Source organism: Leptonychotes weddellii, chromosome 7, assembly GCF_054177405.1.
Source record: "Leptonychotes weddellii isolate Sample4059 chromosome 7, ASM5417740v2, whole genome shotgun sequence".
Classification (NCBI taxonomy): Eukaryota; Metazoa; Chordata; class Mammalia; order Carnivora; family Phocidae; genus Leptonychotes; species Leptonychotes weddellii.
Genome location: NC_138375.1, coordinates 27,166,716 through 27,183,577, shown reverse-complemented (window position 1 = coordinate 27,183,577; position 16,862 = coordinate 27,166,716). Strand labels below are relative to the sequence as shown.

At 47.5% G+C, this 16,862-nt stretch overlaps 1 long non-coding RNA gene across 1 annotated transcript; it reads right to left on the bottom strand.

Moving 5' to 3' along the window:
- Positions 1–3,687: 3,687 nt before the first annotated feature.
- LOC145722554 (uncharacterized) lies at positions 3,688–16,579 on the bottom strand. The gene is made up of 4 exons (XR_014146885.1): positions 16,330–16,579; positions 7,133–7,173; positions 5,745–6,078; positions 3,688–3,770 (listed from the first exon to the last, which is right to left on the bottom strand). It is a non-coding gene; the product is annotated as an uncharacterized LOC145722554 (long non-coding RNA).
- Positions 16,580–16,862: the final 283 nt, after the last annotated feature.

Here is a 16,862-nt window from a genome sequence, read left to right as displayed (position 1 = left end):
GGGGCCGGGTTCTGAGGGAGTCTGCCAGGCCCTGAGGTCTGGAATGCCATTAAAAGTGTGCATGCCAGGCCCGTTGGCTCATGATCAGGATGAATCTGCCACTGCTCCCTCTGACAATGTTTAGCATGAAATAAAAAGTATGGCTTTCAAATGATACCACAAGGAAGATTCTTGAGCAAATATGGCCAGAGCCGCTCTGCAGAATGTTCTTAGAGGCTGGGATTCCATTCGCCTCCAGCCCTCTTTTTCCATCTGGTCCTTCCCAGCCCTGCACTGAGGTCCAGCCGGACAATTGCATTGGCCTCCTCACAGGTCCCCCGCCTTCCAACCCTTCCCCTCCAACTGCACTCATGGCTGCCAAATTAATCTTCCGTACCTCCCCCTCCTATTCAAAATTCCTCTCTATCTTCCTGCAGCCAGTCAAATCCCTCAGACTGCCAATCAGAGTCTCCACAATTTGTTTCAAACATATCTTTTCTCTAGTTGTTGTGTTTATGTCCCCCAAATCTTCCTGTTTAACCTAACCTCTACCCTTCAGTCACTATGGATGACCTACAGAACCTCAAAATACACACTGAGCTTTCTACACTTCCCACGGCTGGACCCTTGCCCAAGTCTTTCCCTCTGCTGGGAATAAGGTCCTTCTTCTCTTCAGTGCTCCAGATTCTCCCCAGCTGGTGTCCATCACCCACTGTGATGGGTGGTCTTGCAGCCAAGCTCCTCATGTGTGGATCATGCTTTCTTGTGGATATGTGTGGACTGGTCTTATGTTCTCTGCTAGGTTGAGGGCTCCTTGAATGCATGGGCCACATCTGGCTCATCTTTGAATCCTCAAGAGCCCTGAGCACATGCTGTCACCTGTAGCAGAAAACTCAACTCAAGCTGCCTTAAACAATGAAAGGGAATTGATTAGCTCATGTCCCTGGAAAGTCCTGCGGTGGATCTGGTTCAGAACAAGCTAGATCCAGATGTTCAATTAACGTCATGAGGAAGAGCCCCTGTCAACCACTTCACTGTCTTCCATTGTGTGGGCCTCATTCTTAGACCGTCCTTCCCCAACCTGGTAGCAAAGATGTCCAGTGGAAGTTACAGGCTAAAGTCCCACTCTCTTAGCTACCCAGTAGACAGAACGAGTTTCTTATTTAATAATTTCATTAAGGACCTTGGAGGAGATTCTGACTGACCAACCAGAGCCAGATGCCAGTGTCTCCACCGATGGCTATGGCCAGGAGGATGGATAATTCTGTCCCGGCCTAGGCCATGTGTTCATGTTTGGCGCCAGCCAGTAGGCCAATTTGACTAAACTGTATGGGCTAAGAACATGGGAGGTCAGACGCTGTGAAGGAGATATGGGTGCTGTGACCTAAAGAAGGAATGAGGGATGCTGAGAAGCCAAAAACAACAGATGTCCATGACAGACATTTTCTGTGATAGCACATTCCAGCAAACAATTTGGCACCTCTTTTCTTAGATTGATTTTGACAACCATCTGCTCAAAGAAATTAAGGTTTCCATCTTGGCTTATTTTTTTGGCCATAACAGCAAGTTCATATAACAATTCAAACAGAACAACAGGGAGTCAGGGGCATCAGTTAAGACATAACTGGGAGAAATACAAGTATTGGTACTTTTTTTACAAAAAAAAAAAGGAATATTGAATGGGTGGTTAGATGGAAGGAAGGAAGGAAGGAAGGAAGAAAGGAAGGAAGGAAGGAAGGAAGGAAGGAAGGAAGGAAGGAAGGAAGGAAGAAAGGAAGGAAGGAAGGAAGAAAGGAAGAAAGGAAGGAAGGAAGAAAGGAAGGAAGGAAGGAAGGAAGAAAGGAAGGAAGGAAGGAAGGAAGAAAGGAAGGAAGGAAGGACTGTTTTATTTATTTGATTGTGCCACTGTCATATTAAAACCCTGTTAAAGGGCACCTGGGTGGCTCAGTCAGTTAAGCGACTCTTGATTTCCACTCAGGGCATGATCTCAGGGTTGTGAGATCAAGCCCCACATTGGGCTCCCAGTGGGGAGTCTGCTTGAGATTTTCTCTCCCTTTCCCTCTGCCTTTGCCCCTCCCCCTGCTCTCTCTCCCTCTCTAAAAATAAATAAATAAATCTTTTTAAAGAAATCCTGTTATAATGGGCCCCATTAAAAAGACAGTTCAAAGAAGGTTCAATTAATAGAAAACCCTATTGCAGTGGTTTAAATAGGAGCTTACTTATCTCACACAGTTGTTTATGGATATGTACGTGGTGTGTGCCACAGGAATAATTTTTGCAGGCATATCTACCAAAGGATGTTAACATTAGTGGGCATAAGGTTAAGGAAAAAAAAAAATACTTACATTATCTCAAAGTATCTTGCCCAAGATATTTATTAATTACAAAGGGAAAAACAATAAATTTACATTGGAGAAACTCAGCAGACACCATCTTAATGAGGTGATCAGGGCTAAGATCACCACTAATAAGAAATATTGATATCATGTTCCCTGATACAAATGAGAACACAACATCACTTCTTTTATTTTTGCCAAAAATGCAAAACCTCTATCTAGCCTTGAGAAAACATCAAACTCAAATTGAAGAACCTTCTACAAAATAACTGACCAGCAATGTTCAAAAGTGTCAAGTATGAGAGAGAGAAGGAAAGATGGAAGAATGTTTCCCAGCCTGGAGCAGAGGAAGGAGACTTGACAACTAAACTGAGGTGGGACCTCAGATTGGATCCTCAAACAAGAAAAGAACACGAGTGGGAAAACTGGGGAAATCTCTCTTCAGAAGTCTGGAGTTTCGTTAAGAGTATTGTACTGAAGCTCATTTCCCACATTTGATCATTATGTACCTGGTTAAGGAAGATGTTAGCATTAGGAGAAGCTGGGTAAGGGGCATAAGGGAGCACTCCTCTTACTATTTTGACAACTTTTCTGTCAGTCTAAAATTATTTCAAAGTTAAAGTTAAATAAGAAAACCATGGTGTTAGTTCTTAGTACAATTATAGACCAGTTGCCACCACAGTGCAAAGATTTATAGGGTTAGTGTCCAAATCATATGTACAGACAAGTGATCTTAGAGTTTGGAGGAAGGAGGACACAGTGTGGCCTTGATACTTTTGACGTCTCTAGCTTCAGGCAAGTTGCATGGCTTCTGCTAGACTTTGAAAGCATGGGCCAAAGACAAAGAAGTGTGAATGAATGCCCATGGCATGTTCTGAAGGCTTCTCAAACTTCTTCCCAGGCAAAGAAATGGACTTTGGGCTCTGATCTGGAACTAGCATTCTGGAATTCCAGGACTGTGTGGGAGTGGGAAGGGCATGGGATTAGCTGTGGGACACGGAAAACTTGGGAAATAAAGGTGGCATCTTCAGAGAAATCGGTTATGGAAGAACACACACTGGGTTCATTTCTGTATTCGAAAAGACACAAAAATCAGAATGACGTCTGAGACTAAAGCCAGAGCACACATGTTAGAGAGCTTTTAAGAGCACCAAGCTGATTTAGATCAGGCTATTGCAGAGCAAATATTTCTTTAGAGGAGCAATGAAAGATGTGGAGTTAGCTAAGGAGTTGTACTTACCGCAGTCTCATGTCAACCAAACTTCCACACCTCCTCCAACTTCAGTGTGCACACGGAGCCCCCAGGGATGTTGTTAAAATGCAGATTCTGACTCAGTAGTCTGGGATGGAGCCTGAGATTCTGCATTTCTAACAAGTCCCCAGGTGATGCCAGTGCTGCTGGTCCGCAAACCTTGCTTTGGGGAGTAACGGTACAGACCACTGGAGATGTTTGAGCTGTGGAAAGACAGCAAAGACAATGGTGATCTGGGAATATGTTCCACAAGGCTGTGTTGGTTCTGAATACCTTCCTGGTCTTCATGTATGGATAGTCACAAGCAGAGTTAACATGGAAAGCTGAAAATTTTGTATGAAAAGCCCTATCGGGGGCGCCTGGGTGGCTCAGTTGGTTGAGCGACTGCCTTCGGCTCAGGTCATGATCCTGGAGTCCCTGGATCGAGTCCCGCATCGGGCTCCCTGCTCGGCAGGGAGTCTGCTTCTCCCTCTGACCCTCCCCCCTCTCATGTGCTCTCTCTCTCTCATTCTCTCTCTCTCAAATAAATAAATAAAATCTTTAAAAAAAAAAAGATTCTGGGCGCCTGGGTGGCTCAGTTGGTTGGGCGACTGCCTTCTGCTCGGGTCATGATCCTGGAGTCCCGGGATCGAGTCCCACATTGGACTCCCTGCTCGGCAGGGAGTCTGCTTCTCCCTCTGACCCTCCCCTCTCTCATGTGCTCTCTCTCTCTCTCTCTCATTCTCTCTCTCTCAAATAAATAAATAAAAATCTTAAAAAAAAAAAAAGAAAAGAAAAGAAAAGCCCTATCGGGCAAATAGCACCAGTGTGAAGAGCAGGTGGGAACATAGGATCCAGAGGTGAAGCCACAATGCATCTATAACACAGACTGTTTCAATCAGTCCATGGAGCACAGCCCTGAACCCACAGATGGGTGGCACGGGGCCTCCCAGGGGCAGCGGAGACGTGGCCAGGTGAAGGCTCTCTGATGACCACTTTACGGCCACCAGTGCCTTTGGCCTGGCTGTGCAGTAGGTCCAGCAAGCCCAGCTCTTCCCCGTCCCTTCTCCTGTCATCACATAGCACATATCCTTACATCCCTTCATCCCTTCCCAGCTCAAACATCCCATTACCCAGGAAAGGACCTTCCAGCCTTCCCACCAAAATGTACCACCATATGCAAAAATCCAGGAGCTGGGAGGAAAGGCCAAGATCCTTTGACCTCTCCTAGGGACTCATCTACTGCTCTTCTAGAGAATGGAAGTGAGTTCTACCTCCTCTCCCCACCAGGCAAGTTAGGAACACTACTTTTAGCCATCGGTTGGAGGGCATTTTCATTTTCTGTGGGTATCTGGAAGGTGGGCCTCTTCCCTAAATGATTGGACTCTATTCTACCAAATGAGAAGAGAATGAGTGCTTCCTACACACACTGTGGTGACCAAAACACAGCCTTTGCCTTCAAGATGCTCCTAGTCTCCTGGGAAAGAAGAAGGCAAAGGTAAAACCGAAGCAGGTGCCAAAGGTTGCAGGAACCCAGAGGTAATGCCTGGGGAAAGCAGGAGTTGGAGAACTGAGAGCTAGACCCTGAATAAGGGAGTCTGGTGGCTCCGTCCCACAGCCCCACCTTCTCCCTACAAGACACCCTAGTGTCTACTGTCTCCACGTGGACTGTCAAGACCTTTGGCTGGTGGGGCTTCCCTGCTATTAGGTGCAGACTCCATAGCAAACCCTGCAGACCAGTTCAGTTGAGCCCCACAAGGCACACTGTCTTTGCATTCCCCACAATTGAAGTCTTCCTTACAACTACCTGTTTCTCCCCAGGTTTCTAAAGCATGGCCCCAAAATCTTCCTGAACCCCTTTGCTCTGAGTCTTGGTGTTCACTCACTGCCCTGGCTTCAGGGTCCCTGGCCAGAGGGTGGACCGCACGCCCTGGCAGCTACGGCACCACCCCACCCTCCCCACTCTCTGAGCAATAAGGACAAGAATCCCACTCACCCACCATTTTCCCCAGCATTTGCTTGGTCCTCTTCTCACACTGGCTGTTGTTTGGGAACATCTTCCCCTTTCTCCAACCAAATCCTAGTATTCTAAGTCTGTGTTCACGGACATCAGCTTGGGATCATCTGTTTGATGGTTGTTTTCAATAAGCCCAAACTCATCCCTCAGGTATATGACAGATAATGTTTTTGAGACTCACCCACGTTGTAGCAGGTATCAGAATTCCATTCCTTCTTATGGCTGAACGATTGTCCCTTGTATGTATATGCCATCATCCGTTTAATCCATTCATCTGCCGATGGACATTTGGGTGGTTTCTGCTTTGGGGCTATTGCGAATGATACTGCTGTCGACATTTGGGTGCAGGTTTCGGTGTGGCTCTGTTTTCGTTTCTCACGGGTGTGCACATAGGTGTGGAATCGCTGGGTCATGTGGTCAATGCTGAACTTCATGAGAAACCACCAAACCGTTTCAACAGCAGCAGCACCATCTCGCTCTCCCTCGCTAGCGTGCCGAGACCGTTATTACCACAACTACTATTTACTGGGTGCATGATGGACCAGACACCCTGTTCCAACACAACTGGATGAAGTTGATATTGAAGGAAAGCAGAATATGTCATCCCCAAATAGACCTCTTTGATATAAAAATTATTTGGGGCGCCTGGGTGGCTCAGTGGGTTAAGCGTCTGCCTTCGGCTCAGGTCATGGTCTCAGGGTCCTGGGATCGAGTCCCGCATCAGGCTCCCTGCTCAGTGGGGAGCCTGCTTCTCCCTCTCCCTTGTGCGTGCGCTTTCTCTCTCTTTCTCAAATAAATAAATAAAATCTTTAAAAAAATTATTTTGAGCTAAAGGCAAATTCGGAAGAAACAAACTCAGAAAAAAAAACTCCTCTTTTTCTGCCTCAAGGCAATATATAAATTCTCCTTTTACTGGAGACAAGCTCTTATCAGCCCAGAGGTGGCACCCGAGGAAGCTGCAAACAAATCTTACCCCAGTAGTTCCCTCCTGTATATCCACCTTCCCACAGGTTGCCGCCGCCCGGGGGACGCCTACCGTGAGTCTCCTCTGTCCTGTCATTCCTCTACAGATGAACTGTTCTTCGCTGAACACGATAAATAAGCCACATTTCTAAGCCACGGCTTTGAGTTACTTTTGGTTCAGATTTCTCCTGGGTGATGTGTGCTGCACATGTTAATAAACTGGTCATTTTTCTCGTTACTCTTTTAGTTTAAGAATCGCAGCTGAAGCCTAAGATGGGTAAAGTTTAACCTTCCCTACAATGTCATCATCATCTTCATTTTATAGATGGGAACTGTAACACAGTGACTTGCCCAAGATCACCCAGGGAGGATGTGGAACACGGAGAACGCACAAATCCGGCCCCACGCGCAGGGAGCCGTTGGAGCACAGAGGAAGGGCCCCGAAGCTGTGTCCCGAAAGAGGAGCGTGCATCTGTCAGTAGATGTGGGAGAAGGACGTGCGGTCTCAGGGCAGCAGAGAGAAGCGGGTGAGCAAAGGCACTGGGCTCTGTGTAGACGGGTGTAAGGTGCATGTGACGCTCACGTTTCCCACTGTATCTCCAGCACCTCCATGGTGCCTGGCACACGCAGCTGCACGGTACCATGTACTGGGGAAAGAGGTTAGAAAAGGGAAGTAAAAGGGGAAGATGGAGAGCTGGACAGTGTCCAGAGCAAGGGGAGCTTTGCCTGCTTTAGTGAGGAGTATAGACTTTATCTTGTGGGTAAGGTGAAGACTTTCAAGGGTCGCATCAGAAAGCCCACTGCAGCAACAGTGTGGAGTATGGCTTGGGCTCGATCAGAGGAGAAGCAGGGAGACCAGTTAGGAGGCAGTTGCAATAGGGCCAGGAGAAAGATGTGGGGGAAGGTCTGAACCGAGGCAATCACGCAAGGGATGGGAAGGAGAGAAGACAAGCCTGATGAATGGAAAGAAAAAAATAATCTGCCGGCTGGGCTAATAGATTAGATTTCAGGGCAGAGGGGAAGGTGGGATTGTGACTCATTTCCAGGTTTATGTTTGGATGATGGGCCCGACGGAGGGGCTGGCGCCGGTGGGCACAGTAGGTGCTGATGCGTGGTGGTGCGTTCTTCACGTTGGCTGTGGAGTATTTAGGCTGCCTGGGGGGCGTGAGGGTGAGCGGTAGACGGTTGAATCCCAAACTCGGGAGAGAGGGGAAGGGGATAGGGAATTGAGGGTTGTCGGCACCATCACTGACATCACTGGGTGCATGAGATCCTAGGGATATGGGCAGAAGCAGGAAAAGAGGGGCCTGAAGACGGAGACCCCCCTGCAAACGGCCCTGACCTACCACTACCACTGTGCCTCCCCCAATCCACTTAGAGACTTCCTGTTTGGCTCCTTGTTCTCAACAATGATCTAACCTAAGCCGGCCAGAGTTCAGTTTTCCAGCCCAGAGACCACCTTCCTCTGCGCCCCCGCCCCCACACGTGTACTCACATCAGAAGCCATTTCAAGGAATGTGTGCCTGCCTCAATTTCTTTGCCATCCTATCTCATTCGTTCGCTTGAATTCATCATTTTCAGTCATTGGGGGATATAGGACTACAAAACTTTGTGGAGGAGAGAAAGCTTTGTCTTTGCCTTAAAAGAAAGGAGGTTGCCCCTCAGAATGGAGTTTGGTGGGAGCAGAACTGACGCGGATGCACGCACAGCCAGTGTCCATGCGAGGAATGCAGCCTTGGCCCGGGACTTGGTGCCCGTGGGCCCTGGTGGCAGGGCTGACTCACATTCTCGTCCTGAGAGAACCGTCTCTCCCTCCCCAGTTAGACATTCGATTCCTCTGACTCCACTTGGCTCCCGGCGCCTGCCTGCCTCAAGGAGGGGACGAGCTGGCCATGTCAGCGTGGGCTTCCAAACCTTGCCGTGGGGATTTCGCGCGGGGCACGAGCTATCCCAGCTCCTGCTTTCATCTCCGTCGTGGGAGCTCGGGGCCCGGGTGGGGGAGGGCGGGGGTGTCAGTCTGCCCCTGGACTCGCCCTTGATCTGCAGACAAAATGCAGTGCCCCAGCCTATGGGCTGAGACACAGCCCTTGGGCCTGGTCAAGGGCCCTGCCTCCTGCCTGCCTGAGAGGACGCTTCGGAGCAGACAGCCCTCCCCGGAAGGACCTGGGCTCTAGACTTTTTTTTTTTTTTTAACTTGGTCTCTCTCCTTTGATCACCTGTCACCTCTTCCTGCAACCGCTCCTCCTTGCTCCTGAGTCTGCCATGAAATTTTAATCTAAATGTTAACAACGAGAAAACCATTCTCCATTTCTATTTTCCAGTTTAACTTTTTAGGGATGGTGTTTTTAGACTTCGACTTCCAGACTGGGAGAAAGTGTATTCATAAAATAACAGTGTTCACAGCTCAGTTAACTGCCTTAAAGAACCATTTCTGGATACATTTTGTGAAGTCACAGTTTAGAAAAACAAAAGCTCCCAAATGGCTTTGAGAATGAAACCATCTTCAGATTGGCAATCAGACTAACTTGTAAACATTTTCTCCCATTTATTTAACTTTCCCCATCCAAATGCAGAGATGGGGAACATAGTGCGTGCAGCAGTGTGTTGATGCTGCTGAGGGGAGGGGAGCTGCCGGGCCCCTGCAGGCCCTTGCATTTCCGTGCACTTCCACCCGCCCCCATGAGCAAGCAGGCACGCGATAATGTGCACGGCACATGCGGACTCCCGTGTAACCAGGAGACAGCCAACAGGATTGCCCCTAAAATATAATCCACATCAGCCTGCAAAACTGCCCCCCTTTTAACCACACCCCCAGGGCCCATTTTGCCCTTCTGACGACTCCCTGTACTTCTTCTACCCAAAGGTTGGCCCTTTCTGACAGTGTTCTTCTCAGTTTTGTCGCTCCAGCCTACCTTTGCTATTAGGACAAATAGTGTTAAAGGAGTGCCTTTTGTGTCCTCTGTATCCTAAAGGTACTGCCTCATTCCATCCTGAACAAAGTCGGGAAGAGGCAACGAGTAACTGCCTTTACGGCCCCACAGCCAAAGCTCGGAGAGGTGCCCGTTAACCTAGTTAGGGCCACCCGGTTGCTAAGCAGTGGAGCCAGGGTCGGAGCCCAGGTGAGGCTGACTCCGCAGTGAGCACACTGTGACATCAGGCAGCTTCACCTGACAGATGGAGAGGTGGCTGTCGGATGACACAACCATCAACTGAGCAAGGAAGAGACAGAAGCAGAACTTGTCTTTGCTCACAGCTGTGAGCAAAGGTATTTCTGGCCAGTGTTTTTCTTACCAGAAATGGAGCTGCCCAAGTATTTATTTGTAAGAGGTACAGTGTAGTACAGTAGGAAAAACATCCGCCCCAGAACCAGAGGCTCAGGGACTCAGGCGTTTGCACTTGGAAGCTGGGGGGACCTTGAGTAGGTGTAAATCACCCAGACGCTCTGTTCCTGTTTCTTCCTCTGTCAAGTGAGGATAAACAATGCTTGCCCTCCCTTTGTCTCACGGCTGCCGTGAGGATCGATGAGGCGATGGAAGTGACAATTACAACATGTTCTACAAATCATGTATAAATGCGTATTTTTATATTGATGTATTTCTGCCTGATAAAAGAACATTTTGGGGTCATTGAATCCATTCCTTTGCTCTGCTCTTGGACATAAACATTCAATTTCTCTTGGCCTCAGTTTCCCTATCTGGAAAATATGGCCATGGGGTTCACTGAACCCTAAGCTTCTTTCTAGCTCTGACCCAGGGCAGATTTATGACTCTTCCTGATTCCTACCCTGCTTTCCAACCAGCCCCTGGTGACTAGGAGAACCCAGAGGTGGGGTTCCCTCACACAGAGCCATCTGTCCTCTCAACCAAGAGGAAGCTGGAGGGTGTTCGACTGCAAACAATGGCAGAATTAAATTCAGAGAGGAATAATAAAGTTTATCCCCTCCACAGTGTTTATCAGTGAACATTATGTGCCACATGGTATGGTGGGAAGAAGACTGGGTGGAAGAAACGGTCCAGAGTAGGAGACAGACTTTAAACCACTATCTTCCCAGGTAATTATTTAACTGGAGGCATGACATACGCTACGACATAGAGTAAGACTGTTGATCGGGAGATTATATGATGGGGCAGGGGGGTCTCAGAAGGATTTCCCAAAGAAGTGGCATTTCCAACTATTTCTTGAAGAAGGATCTGGATTTAGCAGGGCATGGGAGGGGGTTGAGAAGAGGTTAGAGGATATTCCAGGCAGAAGGAATGTCCAGTGCCAAGGTCTTTTAAAGAGGAAAGTTCTTGATCTATCCGAGTTGCTGAAAATAAGTTGATTTGGCTGTGATGCTAGTGACGGGGAGAGTGGCATGACATGAGGTTCCAGATATAGACAGGAACAGATCATGCAGGGTCTTACAGGTCAAGATGAAGAGTCTGAGCTTTATCCTAAGAGCACAAAGATGCCACTGGAAGGTTTTAAGCTAGAGGATATGTTCCAAGTGATTGTCCAGAAAGATCTCTGAGGCAGCAGCAAGTGTACTAGAGGGGTGTATGAGTGGGTGCACCCAAACCAGTCAAGAGGCTAGTGCAGTGGTCAAAGTCAAGAGCAGACCGTGGCTGGGACCAGGACGGTGGCCATGGAGATAAGAGAAACGTGGAAGGAGTTGAGAGATACTTAAGAGGTGGAACGCTCGGGACAGAGTCATTGATTGGGGGTAGCGGGGGAGAAAAAGGGAAGTAATTTATATATGCTATGCATTCTAATCTATTGGGGTTGTGGGGACCATGACTCCCAATTTTCAGATAAAGTCTCTGAGAGGCTGAGGGACCTGTCCAGATAGAGGAGCTGAAAAATTAGGTTCCCAGAACTCTCAGCTCTTACATCATAATTATTTCAGGTATGTAAAGGCTCTTGTCCCAAGTACTCATTCTAGGTGCTATCATTACTTCACAGAAAACTCAAGGAAGGTCTGATTTCATGTGTATTGCATGCCAAGCACACCACGGCAAAGGCTATATGATGAGAAGGGACCGGAGTGAGCAAGTGACATCATGGGCCAAATAGGGTCGCTGCTCAAACGTGCACTGCAGACTCCTTACACAGTCACCTAATTATAGTGCCTGAGGAAGCGCTGTACAATAACTCACTGTACAGAAGCCAATGAGTAACTGTCAGTGGGCCAGACGGTCTTTTCAATCGGAGTTGATATTTGGAAGATAATGTGTAACAAGCTCAATGAGGTTTTTGTGGTGGGATCTTTCATGTCCAAGAGAGAGGCCTGTCCAGCTTGCGAGTGAACAGGCTCTTCCATACTCCAGAGTTAAAAGTCTGCCTGACCTTAAAGCCTCCTCTCCTCGTGTCCCAATGAAAGGGAACAAAGTTCATGTAAATAAGTGTATATCCAACGCACAAGGCAGCATTCACATGCCGCCGCCCCTCCAACTGCACTGACCCAATGTGGTTTGGCCAAGGCAAACATAGACTCCTTTCCAAATGTTCTGGTTTTAATGATTATAGTTAAATAACGTCCCTAAAGTCCCCAAATGAGGCAGAGTTTGCAAACCGAGTCTCTCCAAGCTCAGGGTCATGCTGTCTCATAACCAATGTAAGCCTCGGGTTCCTCGTGCACAATGAGGACAGTCTCTACCTCACAGCTCAACGGTGACAGCAGATACCTAGAAAGTGTCTCACAAAGGGCTTGGCTCATGGCAAGAGCTCAACAGTGGTTCCTACCGATCCCAACAGAGTGGCAATAGAGTCCATGAAACATTTCAAAAGAGAATTAAAGTGAATATAAATTATACAAATAGTACACTGATTTATTCAGAATGAGACTGACGTTTGAGCATCACACATATATCTGAGCTACTATTTAACATAAAGTAACAACGCAGTTCCCACTCAATGGCTAAAATTTTACTGGTCGTATTGGCTTTGCTCTGCTCTCCCTGCATGACTCATTCATGATTCCCCAAGTACTTCAAGGTCTTGCTATGCTTTCGATCCTTGAAAGCAGCACAGTTTTGGAAAGTGCACTTAATAATGCCAACGCCGTTTCCCGCCTCTCGCCTGGATTTTGCCTTCCTTCGGTTGATAAACATGTGTTACTCTTACTGAACTGATTCGTGCCAGATACGCTGCTCGATGCTGGGGCTCTGCAAACAAATGGACGCTCTGGTCACTGGCATCACGCAGTTCACGTTCTAGGGGGCCGAGGGCCTGGAGCCCCGGGTCAGATGTGGTGTGCAGAGAACACAAGAGCGGTAAATCCCCTCTGTGGGGGAGAAAGGCACAGGAAGCTGCTGTCTTAGCTCCAGAGGGAGAAGTAGTCAAGAGCCTGCCTTTTCCTCAATTTCACCATCTGAGCGAGACCCAGAGGGAGGGGCAAGGAAGTTAGCACCAGCAGGTGCCGGGAGAAATGGGTTTATGTAGGTGAGGAGGAGGAGGGAGAGATGCGGACCAGTGGCCAACCGAACCCCACAATGACTTAGTCCCGTGGAGTTCCAGTTCGGATAGACGCAGGGCAGAGGCAAACCCAGCCGCCTTGCAGCTGACACCGACCCGGCCCAGGCAGGCTCTTCTCCTCACCTCACCCCATTCTCCTTAGTGTATCACTTTCTATCACCCTATCCTTAGCTCCTGCCACCCAGAAATTTTTCTCCAGATGGGAGGACTGGCAATCAGCTCCCCTCCCTTGTGTAATCAAATATCTCACCCTGAAGATATGCTCAGACTCCCTGGCCCGGGCTCAGCCCTCCGGTTTACAGCGTGGCACGAAGCAGCCAGCCAGCCGGCCCAGAGCCCCACCAGTTTCTAATTAAAACGGAACAAGTGTTTCTTTAGACACAGACCAAGCTCTTAGAGGAGAAACAACAGGTTCCTCTAAGGTTGGCCTTCAGGGCTCAACAGATGGGCTGTTTGCGAAGGGAAGGTAAATAGGCTGGTTTTAGAAAGTCCAAATGGGGGTATTATTATTATAATCAATTATTTTAACCGTATTTGCCACCTGACACTGACTACAAAGAACTTAAATATGTCTCTGGAATGTCATTCAATAGATGGGGGTGGAAATCACATCATTTTAATGTGTCGGAGCTGCAAAAATAAAAAATAATTTCTTACCTCCCTTAGGTTATAAAAATTTACCTAATCCTCTCCATATTGATCATATTCAGCACCATGCTATGGAAATGTAAACATTGCTGAAATAAAAGAGTTTTTATAATTAAAAGTTAAAAAAAAACCCACAAAAACCAAAATTCCGAAGCAATCTGTGATTGCCTCCGGGAGGCGAGATTGTGTGGTTCAGCCCTGAGACCACAGGCTTCATCGCCTAAAGGCAGGAGTATTCTTCAAACTATTGAACGGCCATCCCAGAGGCACAGGGCAAGGACTAACCAGCAAACAGATGCAAGATACAGCGCTGGAGCAGGGAGGTAGAGACCCTTGATATCAGATGGGACCTCTTTATAAAAGCCGCGTAGTGGGGAAAGGAAGTTGGGGGGGTGCTGTTGGAGAATGTACCCCTGAGCAAGAAGGGTGCTAAGCTTACAAGAGCTATTTACCGGGGCACCTGGGTGGCTCAGTTGGTTAAACGACTGCCTTCGGCTCGGGTCTTGCTCCCAGGGGCCTGGGATCGAGCCCCACATCGGGCTCCCTGCTCGGCGGAGAGCCTGCTTCTCCCTCTCCCTCTGTCTGCCGCTTTGCCTACTTACGCTCTCTCTCTATATCTGTTAAATAAATAAATAAATAAATAAATAAATAAATAAATAGAAGAGCTATTTACCAATAGAACAGGAAGATTTCACCCATTTAGCAAGTGGCTCATGTGGACCAGTACACACCCACTAAATACTGGCCCTGCCCAAAGGGAACAGGCAAAAACCTAAGTGAGGGAATAAGCTGGCTGAGGGGATGATGCCCCAAAGGGGCAGACATGACTTGGTTCTTGCCAATTGCTGCTAGGCCTTCTGATTTCTCAAAAGAAGCTAAAAATCTGTGTTTCATTATGGTAAGTAATACACATTAAAAAAATAAAGCCATGTGAGCCAAACCAAACAGGTCGGCAAGTCACCATTTTGTGACCTGTGATTGACAGTGGCCTAGGGTAACAGGCCCACTTGCACCCGTGGCCTCCACAGAAACATGAACCCACCAAGTTGCTCCAAAAGCCAAAATCTCTCTCTACCCCTGAAGCCCCTGCTCTGGTTCAGCCCACCTTATGCCTCGCGTGCATTCCCACAACAGACCGAACTGGTCTTCCCATAGCACCACAGACGTTCCCCTCCCCTAAACCTACCACAACCAAGGTGCCTGGCTGGCTCAGTCAGTTAAGCGTCAGCTCTTGACTTTGGCTCTGGTCCTGATCTCAGGGTCCTAATCTCGGGGTTGTGAGATTGACCCCATGTGAGGCTCTGCATTGCGCTCCAGGTCAGGCTTCGTGTAGGGCATTGAGCCTGCTTAAGATTCTCTCTTTCCCTCTGCCCTTACCTCCCCACCCTCCGCCCCCAGCCCCTGCACATGCGCTCTCTCTCTTAAAAAACAAACCAAACCAAAACACACCCTACCCCCTCCTATTGTAACAACTCTTCTGTCTCACCCAGAGGTTCTGTCTTTTTGTTGCTGCGTTCATAGGCCTAGCATGCAGTTTGGCACCAAAAGTCACAGAAAGGGAAAGAAGAGAGGAAGGAAAGAAGTTTTGTTCTGCTATTTCCAGTCCCTTTACTATTTTTTTAAAAGATTTTATTTATTTATTTTAGAGAGAGAGAGTGTGTGTGTGCATGCATGCATGCATGTGAGCTGGGGGAGGGGCAGAAGGACAGGGAGAGAGAGAATCTCAAGGAGACTCTGCTACGGAGCCGGACGTGGGGCTCAATCTCATGACCCTGAGATCATGACCTGAGCTGAAACAGAGTCATTAGCTTAACCGACTGAGCCACCCAGGCACCCCTAGTCCCTTTACTATGTCAAGCCATAGCACCTAATGGTGATATGTGGTATGACAACCCAGCTTTATTTAACTTGGAAGATGCTCACCCAACCAAAGAGGAAATAAATAAGAATTTGACATTGAAATATTTTATATCATAAGAGAAAGCCCCAAATTGAAAGATGCAGCAAAGGCATCTGTAATAGTCATGGTCACCATGTGAACTCTTTCTTTTAAATTCAACTACTGAAGGATTTTTTAATCATGAAAACAGCACCAATTCCTTAATAATTTTTTAGAAAATTGAATTTAAAGTTTAGAAAGGTAGTCTATAGCCATTTCTCCTATAATATTTAATTCCTGAAATGTATATGTTTTTCAGGTCTCAGGAGCTGCTCTTAAAAAGAGAAAGTCCTCAGGGTGCCTGGGTGGCTCAGTTGTTAAGCGTCTGCCTTCGGCTCAGGTCATGATCCCAGGGTCCTGGGATTGAGCCCCACATCGGGCTCCCTGCTCTGCGGAGGCCTGCTTCTCCCTCTCCCACTCCCCCTGCTTGTGTTCCCTCTCTTGCTATATCTCTCTCTCTGTCAAATAAATAAATAAATAAAAATCTTTAAAAATAAATTTAAAAAAAAGAGAAAGTCCTCATTTCCCAACAATGTGAATATACTTAACCCAACTGAACTGTATACTTAAAAATGGCTAAGATGTTATATTTCATGTTATGTGTTTTTTGCTACAGTACAATAATATTTTAAATAAATATATTTTAAAAAATAGAGATGGTCCTCAGCCCACTCTCCTTCCTAAGAGGTCCTTAATACAGAGAAAGCAGGCATCAACACAAGGTAAAGAAGTATAAGGAGAGCCATTGAGATAGAGCCCATACCTTGGTCCTGGCATTCCGTAGTCTAGTTCTAGAAACAGCTGTACCGAGGAGCAAATTGTTTGTTTCCCTCTAGCTGTTATGATTCCATCCTTCAGGGGTGTTCATTCATTCAGTAGGCATTTACTGAGGTCTACTACCGAGGCTTTGAGGATATCCTTAAAGCATAGTCTGTGCCCTTCACTTACTCGAAACTCAGATTCTAGTGAATGTGCTGCCAATGCTTGGAGTTGGGGATGAAGTAGGTGCCTGCTAAGGCCCAGCCTCACCACGATTCATCAATCTTTAGCAACATTCACATGCCTGGTCATGAGGTTAGAGATGCCCACAACTTCCTTATTCACTTTTAGGAGCATAAATGTCTCCTCATGAGCTTCCTCCTTGCCATCCTGCTCTGACTGCAAGAAATCCTGAACCTCCCCAGGCAGCAGGACAAACGCTTAAGGCAAAATGAATGGTGTGGAGGCATCTGTTTATGCCCAGTGGGCAAGAAAATGTAAACGTAACCCACCGCCATGTTTTCTCTGAGACTTCTG